Genomic DNA, 6,699 nt, shown 5'->3' on the forward strand with positions numbered 1-6,699 from the left:
CATATGATCCCCGGCATCATTTTTGTTCCTAAGGCCATATTTTCCGACCACTGATCCTTCTCCTTGTTTCCAGCCTTTGCTTTTTTTGTTTTTTTGTTTTGGAGGAAAGCACTTTATTGAGCTTGGCCTCTGTCTGGCCTGAGCTTGCCCTCTTCACTGTAGTCATTGGCCTCCACATCAAGTCCAGGATTCTGTGTGTCTGATGCCGCAGGGCCCCATCAGTAATGGAACGGCTTCTTCCTCCTCCTCCTCCAGTTGGTGATGGCCTTGGACTCCAGGGGACTGGTGGCTGGGGTGGCCCCTAGGTCTTTCCTGGTGTCTTCTCATCTGGGGCTCCCACCTTGTCCTCTTACAGCTCCTTTTCCTCCTTGGGGCTGCCTGTGAAGGGGTTCTCACCCTTCAAGTAGTGCTCCTTGAGTTTGTTGTTGAGGATGCTGCGGGCCACCATGTTCAAGGACTTCTTGGACTGCTCCATTGTGAGCCTGCGGTTCCAGTTGTGATCCATGGTCTTGAGGTGCTTCTGGATGACCACAAATTACATGGAAGTGAAGAGGCTGCAAGCATGGTGAGCTACTTCCACTTTCCTCACAAAATGATCCATAACAATTTATTAAGTCAGATCCTGGTCTCTATAGATTTGCTGGAGGAGACCATCAAGGCCCTCCACAGTTTCCTGGAGATCCTGTCTTCTTGGTTTCATTGTTGGTGCTGTACTCCTGCAGGAAGTCAGCCGTCTGCTTTGGGAGCTTGTTGCCGACAAACTTGACGTGCCCCTTGTGGAACTGACTGTCCATCTCGTCCTCATAGAAGGTTTGGTGTTTGCCGAGAGAGCATACAAGCTGTACCCTGAGCACCTTACAGTCTCGCTGATGCTTCTTCTCCTTGCCCTGGCTATTCTTGGCCACCTGCAGCTTGCGCTTAGCCAGGCTGCTTTCATCCTGGGTGGTCAGAGCCCCTGAATCCTCTTTCCTTTCCTCATCCTCTCCTTCCACTCTGGAGCTCTTCATCAGCTCTTCAGCAGAACCATCAGCTGTCTCAGTGACCTCACCCTCAGTGCCCTCATCATTATCAGAGTTGCCGTTGTCAGAGCTGTCTGTCCTGGAGGCCTTGCTGTTGGGCTCATCAAGGCTTCCCCTTTTTTTTCTTGGTCCGGAAGTCAGCTAGAGTCCAGATCTTCCAGGTACACTGCACCTGCTTCACACAGTTGCCAAAGCCAAAGTCAAAGTGGAAATCTTCCAGGGGAGGAGATGCAGGGATGGCACCCCCACAGTATGTACCCTGGGACATGCTGTACTTGGAAGAATGTTCTGGGAGAAGAGGGAGGGCAGTCAGGAGGCTCCTGGCATGCTTTCCCCACATGTGCCCATAGCCTGAGGCCACTGGGCGGCTGCTTTGTTTTAAAGTATAACAAATGAATATATTTCAAATAGCTATTAAAGTGATCTGATCAGCATTTTACACTCAAATTTCATTTTGAAGCATATGTTTTATTTTTCTTACTAATTGTTGGTACTTGGCCTACTGAAAATTTCAACTTTCACTGTATGATGATTTTAATGCATTTTTAGTTCAATAAATTTTAACCAATAAAACAATGTTCCTTCCTTGAAAAGCTCATTAAATGATCATAGGCAGACTTTTCCCCCCACTCTACTTTATTTGGAGAGCAAATTACAGAAAGAAGTAACAAAATAGCTTAGAGTTGTGCTAAGAACCTCTGTCATTGCAAAAAAAAAAATCCCTTTCTGTCGTCTCCCTTTTTACTCTTTTGGTGAAATTTTTTGATTAACATAAGTTTATAATTTTTAGTATGTCTTCATTGTTTGTGTGTGTTTTGCAATGTTTGATAGTCTATGTATGCCATGTTAAGTTTGTCCCTATTTTTTCATTGATAATTGGGGATTTACATTTAGGTCTTTAATCCATGGTGAGTTTTTTTTTTTTTGTGTGTGGTGTGAAAGAATTAGTTTTGTTTCATTCTTTTGCAAATCGATTTCCAGTTTTGTCAGCACAATTTGTTAAAGAGATTATCTTTTCCCTATTTAATGTATTTTGATCTGAAGTTAGAAAACCAAAGGGGAAGAACGCGCTCAGCATTTCTCAAGCTGAGGGAAGTGAAGAAGAGAAAAATTCAGGCCTCGATTTGTGGAGAATGAATATTCCAGAACACTTAATTGTACTCATAAGGAACCTGTACATAGGATAATATCTATACATAGACCAAGAGGCAGTTGTTCAATCAGAATAAAGGAACATTGAATGGTTGAAAATTAGGAAAGGTGTGTGCCAAGGTTTTATTCTTTCACTATACTTACTCAGTTTTGTATGCAGAGCAAATAATCAGAGAAGCTAGATTATTTGAAGAAAAACGTGGCATCAGGGTTGGAGGAAGACTCAATAACTTACGATATGCAGATGAAACAACCTTGCTTGCTGAAAGCAAAGAGGACTTAAAATATTTACTGATGAAGATCAAAGACCATAGCCTTCATTATGGTTTGCATCTCAATGTAAAGAAAACAGAAATCCTCACCACTGGGCCAATACATAACATCATGATAAATGGAGAAAGGATTAAAGTTGTCAAAGACTTCATTTTGCTTAGATCAACCCTTAACTCTCATGGAAGCAGCAGTCAAGAAATTGAATGACATATTGCATTAGGCAAATCTTCTGCACAAGACCTCTTTTTGAAGTGTCGAAGAGCAAAGATGTCAGTATGAGGATTAAGGTGCTCCTGACCCAAGCCACTGTATTTTCAATATCCTCATATGCATGTAAAAGTCTTGACAGTGAATAAGGAAGACTGTAGAAGAATTGATGGGTTTGAGCTATGATGTTGGAGGATAATATTGAAAGTACCATGAACTGCCAAAAGAACACACAGATCTGTGTTAGAAGAAGTACACGGAGACTACAGACTTTGTCTCTTATACTTCAGACATTGTCAAGAGGGACCAGTTTCTGGAGAAGGATATCATGTTTGGTAAAGTAGAGGTTCAGAGAAAAAGATGAAGACCCCAGTAAGACGAATTGGCAAAGTGGCAGCATCAATAGGCTCAAGCGTGGCAACAATTGTGAGGTTGGCCCAGGACCAGCCAGGATGGCCAGACATTGTCTCTCATACTTTGGACATATTATCAGCAGAGACCAGTCCCTGGAGAAGGATATCATGTTTGGTGAAGCTGAGGGTTGGAGAAAAAGAGGAAGACTCCCAATAAGATGGGTAGGCACAGTGACAGTAGCAATGGGCTCAGGTGTAGCAATGATTATGAGTTTGGCCAAGGACTGCCAGGACAGGACAGTGTTTTGTTCTGTTGTGCATAGGGTCATCATGAGTCAGTACCAACTTGATGGCACCCAATAGCAACAGCCTTGTAAACTGTGAGAGAATAAATTTCTGGTTGTTAAAGCCCACCACTTGTGGTGTTTGTATTTATTATAGTAGCACTAGACAATTAAAGGAGCTCTGATAGCACAATGGTTATAAATCAGGCTGCTGCCCTCAAAGTCAGCAGTTTGAAACTACCAGCTGTTCCACAGGAGAACAATGAGGCTTTCAGCTCCCATATGGGTTGGTACTGACTCCACGGCACAGAACTACTGCCACCAGACAACTGAGATGCTTTTGATTTCTCTTCATTTCCAATAGCTTTTTTTTTTTTTTAATTTCTATCTTTGTGGAGTCTCTCATTTCGTTCTCATGTTTGTTTCTTGATATTTGCTGATGTGCTTTCTGTGTACTTTTTGCTTTCTTTAAACACACTTAGCACTATAGTCTAAAATTTTTAGTTTTTTTCCCCATTAGTCTGATATCTATAGGAGAAATTTCCTCTTCTTGAAATTTTTCTTTTGATTTATCCTTTTTCTTTTATGATTTTACATTTTTTTGTTGTTGAATTCAGCTTTTTTTTTTTTTTAAATTCTGTCTTTTAAATATTCTGATTGGGTACCCTAGTGGTACAGCAGCCAACTACCTGGCTGCTAACTGTAAGGCTGGGGCTGCACCTACCAGGCACTCCCCAGGAGCAAAGGGTGGTAGTTGGCCTTTGTACAGACTCACAGCCCTGGAAACCCCACTGAGCACAGAGGGTTGGTCGCTATGAGTTAGAATAGCCCAGATTATCAGTAAAACTGGTGTCTTTGCCTAGAACCACTAGAAGGTTTTTTTTCCAGAGCTGATTCTGGAGTTTTGACAGTTTGATCCCTGGAATTCAATACACTTGTTATGGTCAGGGAGGGTTCAGCTGGTCACAGACAGTGAGTGATATTAGTGGTGGGACTCTACTTTCCTGTGGTAAAGATAGGAGATGCTCTGTGTGTTTCTCTCATGGGCATCCTTACACAGGCTCTCCCATGGTGTCATGCTGTGGGCAGACAGCCAGTCGTTACCCTCTGTGTTGTCTATCTAGAGTATTCATCTTGCCTTGATACCTTTCCATTTTCTCTTGGTCCTCGTGCCTGTCCATTGTGGGCCTCTGAGATTCAACAGCATTTCCTTATAGTGCCACGCTCTCCCCTTAACCCCTCCCAATTGCATGGTCTGCAAACTCCCGCAGCCATTAATGTACCATCTTAAAAAACCAGGCGAGAGCATCTTCAGTTTAGTTTCCTTTCTGGGTTCCCTGCTCGTGGTGTTGCCTAGTCCCATCGCAAAATGACTGTAATGAATGTGTGCTTCCAGTGTTAGCAAGTAGGTTCTCCCAAATTCTGTGCCATCCTTGCTTCTCTCCCCAACTTCTGGACTCACCCTGACTCTGCAACACCTCAACTGTTGTCTAGAGTTCTGAGATTGCAGTCTGAACTTGCTTTCATTCTTTGTTCAGTGTGTTATTAGTAGAGGAGTAACGGCAGTGTCTGTTAACTGCCATGTGGTTCTGCCCAACCCCATCCATATACTTTTTTTTTTAAAGGAATTTTAGTAGATGGAAAAATAACAAATTATAATCGTTAGCACACCTAGAGACTTGTATTAAATTTTTGGTGATACTTTGTTTTTGAAGCAGTGATTTAGGAAACATTTGAATTTTCAGTATAACCCATGCAGGCACGTTGTGTTTACAAAACACTACCATCAAATGTATTCATAATCACTGTTAATATGCAGCTGTTTTCCTTTTTGTCGCTGTTGTTAAGTGCATCAAGTTGGTTCTGACTCACAGCAAAGCTGTATAGGGTTTCCAAGAAGCAGCTGGTGAGTTTGAACTGCTGACGTTGTGATTCAAAAACTGACTTTGTGGTCTAGTGCTGTCTCCTATAGTGCCACACCAGGACTCCAGGGAGTTTTCATGGATTTTACCTTTTGGAAGCAGATTGCCAGGCCGTTCTTCTGAGGCACGGTGGAGTGGGTTTGAACAACCAGTGTTGTGGTTAGCGCCACCCAGGGATTCCTAAGCGATAGTTAAAACTGTATCATTTCTTTCCATCTTTTAAGTTGCATCTCCTCCTTTCCCTACTTTATTTCCTGCAATGTGTTTACTTATCTTCATCCAGTGTCTTCAAACTCTTCACGGCCTGTAACTTTCTGGTGAAAGGTCTTTCTGACCTCCTTTCTTTCTTCTGTATCTTTGCCCATTATCCAGGCATTTTTTTTACTTTCATTCATTTTCTGTGTGTATAAACTTGCTACCTATGTTGCAAAGCTTTGATTGATACACACATGCAACTATAACCCATCCAACTTTCCTGACTTCTTTTCCAATTACTTGCTCTTTTGTTTTAAAAAATACACAAAGTAGGGGCACGTGCGTTCAGGTCGTCTTCCGGCCACTCCACCTCTGGGCAGTTTGTGGTTGCTGCTGGGCGGTCGGGCGCAGCTCCTGCTTGCTGCGCTTCCGGCTGTCTACTCCACTGGACCCCGCGATGCCTGCGGACCTCAGCAAGTGGTCTGGGCCCTTGAGCCTGCAGGAAGTGGATGAGCAGCTGCAGAACCCGTTGCAGGTCAAATACGGTGGCGCGGAGGTGGATGAGCTAGGCAAAGTGCTGACGCCCACCCAGGTGAAGAACCGCCCTATCAGCATTACATGGGAAGGCCCAGATTCCGGTAAACTCTACACTTTGGTCCTGACAGACCCAGATGATCCCAGCAGGAAGAACCCCAAATTCAGGGAATGGCACATTTTCTGGTGGTCAACATGAAGGGCAACGACGTCAATAGTGGCACAGCCCTCTCCGATTAAGCTGGCTCCGAGCCTCCGAAGGGCACAGGCCTCCACTGCTATGTCTGGCTGGTCTACGAGCAGGATGAGCCACTGAAGTGTGATGAACCCATTCTCAGCAATTGATCTGGAGATCTTCTTAGCAAGTTCAAGGTGGCATCTTTCCGCAAAAAGTATGAGCTTGGGTCCCCAGTTGCCGACACGTGTTACCAAGCCGAATGAGATGACTATGTACCCAAACTCTATGAACATCTATCAGGGAAGTAGGGAAAACGAGAAAGGTCAACTGCTCTGGAGGCTCCAGGCAGTGATGCCCAGTTCAGTGATGCATGCAGATTTCTCCTCTTCCCAGTTTCCCTTCATTCTTACAGGTGGGCTGGAGAGTCAGATAGTTGTTTAGGGTGCCTTTTCCTTTATACTTCTAGGCCACACGTCTCAGTTTATGTTTTAATCAAATTGAACTCCAATTTTTGGGTGATGTTTTGGTATTGTGATGGGGCCATCAAATTGTTAAAAATAGCAACCCAGAATTGAAAGAGGA

General features: G+C 43.7%; 2 pseudogenes; one reads left to right on the top strand and one right to left on the bottom strand.

The window, feature by feature from the left end:
* Positions 1-349: 349 nt before the first annotated feature.
* Positions 350-1,346, bottom strand: LOC102841221 (annotated as a pseudogene).
* A 4,516-nt stretch (positions 1,347-5,862) lies between these two features.
* Positions 5,863-6,425, top strand: LOC102814974 (annotated as a pseudogene).
* Positions 6,426-6,699: the final 274 nt, after the last annotated feature.

Source organism: Chrysochloris asiatica, unplaced genomic scaffold (genome assembly GCF_000296735.1).
Source record: "Chrysochloris asiatica unplaced genomic scaffold, ChrAsi1.0 scaffold00061, whole genome shotgun sequence".
NCBI lineage: Eukaryota > Metazoa > Chordata > Mammalia > Afrosoricida > Chrysochloridae > Chrysochloris > Chrysochloris asiatica.